At 47.0% G+C, this 1666-nt stretch overlaps 1 protein-coding gene across 2 annotated transcripts in view; it reads right to left on the bottom strand.

Moving 5' to 3' along the window:
- Positions 1-1666, bottom strand: part of LOC113208510 (GAS2-like protein pickled eggs) — a 167222-nt gene that overhangs the window by 47221 nt on the left and 118335 nt on the right. The gene's annotated exons all lie outside the window — the stretch shown is intronic.

Raw genomic sequence — 1666 nt, 5'->3', positions numbered from 1 at the left:
CTCTCTCTCTCTCTCTCTCTCTCTCTCTCTCTCTCTCTCTCTGTCCCTCTCTGAACCACTAACACGTAGGGTGGGCCGCGCTTCTCACCCCAGGCCACCCTCGCCCGCCCCGCCTCGCTGGGCCTTGGGCATCCTCCGCGAGAAACCTCAACGCAAGCGACGAGTAGAAGAGAGCGCTTGCCAAGACCACTACGGACAGGACGATATCACACAAAAACGATGAGACTTTTTGATACGATAAATTGGAGGTATGAGAACCGGTTGTGTTCGCCAAAACGCACTCACGCACAGCAACCTCGGCATACCACGGCGGTGTCGTTGGTGCATCTCCCGGGCGAATTGGCAGCAGCAGCCTGGACCGCTCGGACCGTACTCTCTGCCAGGAGACCTTCTTTTATTTTTATTTTTCCCTTGACGTTTGTCCACGGCCCCCAAGAGAAATAAGATATTTACCTCGCGACACAGACTGTACTTACATAATTCGTGTTGTCAAACGAATTAGGGCGAGGACACATTTGTTTCGCAGCGGACTTCATGGAGGCCCCCCTATGATGCACCTTGTCTCCTTTTAAAGGGCGTGTCATCGTCCCTCGAGTGAGCCCATGCCACGCACGACCGCCGTCACGCACAGGAAACCTAAAGTGTGTGAACCTCGCACATACCTATGGGTAGGCGTGTGAATTTTTACTCGCCTAATTTGTGCGTACACTGTAAAATTGCGAAAAAGCAGCAAATTTCTTGCAAATTTTTGTGATGACTGATGTTGAGGACCAACCAATGTCGTTATTCGACAGAATTATTTGCAGAAACGAATTTTGTAGTCATATCACAAGAAATTATCCCTTTTATCAAATTAACTATGTTTATTCAGTAACAGTGTCACATACAAATATTTGTTTTCCTGCAAACTTTTATTAGTGCACAGGTGTGCGAAACTCCGCGGAAACTTCACCCCTCAACTTGCAGAAGCGATTGAATTATTTGGAATGCACATTCACTCATCTACAAGTGAGGTAGTATTCATTACACTTTAAGTTGCCGCAGTGCGCGCCAAACTATGTATCGGCCAAAGCCCTCTCGCTCGATAGGGCCGCGCACCGCACAGGAAATCGCGAATAAAATGGAAACGGCAGCTCGCCACGGCAAAAACTGTCGCGGCTCTACCTCTCAATCCGAGAGGCGCTGCTGGAGCTGCTGCTGCTGCTGCTGGAGCTGCTGAGGCCGGGCAGGATGCCGCCGTCCCGTTTGATAAAAATAAAACGGACGCCTGACGCACGTCACCGCGCGCTGCTGCAACCCTTATTGCTCTCCGTGAAAAATACATTTGTAAAGCAACGATATTTTCATCAGTACGTAATAAGGCACGATTTTACAAACGGTAATGTTTCAAAATTTTCGATCGGTATCGTTCATTTACGGTAGCTCATTCATGCTCGGCTTAGAATATCCAAGTTGATTGTTTCTTGCAAACTCTGTAATTTTGCAATATTTCAAATCGTACACTGTAAAAAGCTTACGAACTAAATACTTTGCAACGTTACGAACAATTTTCGTTCTTTGTATTGCAAAGAAATTGTTCGTATTGCAAAGCGATTGTTTGTAAGGCTAGACGGGTCTTACGAACAATCGGTTTGCATTACGAACTATTTGTTCGTAAGCTTACGAA

The sequence above is a fragment of the Frankliniella occidentalis genome, unplaced genomic scaffold, assembly GCF_000697945.3.
Source record: "Frankliniella occidentalis isolate FOCC.00 unplaced genomic scaffold, Focc_3.1 Scaffold113, whole genome shotgun sequence".
NCBI classification, from domain to species: domain Eukaryota; kingdom Metazoa; phylum Arthropoda; class Insecta; order Thysanoptera; family Thripidae; genus Frankliniella; species Frankliniella occidentalis.
Note: the sequence above shows the minus strand (reverse complement) of the source record. Positions and strands in the feature narration are given on the sequence as shown.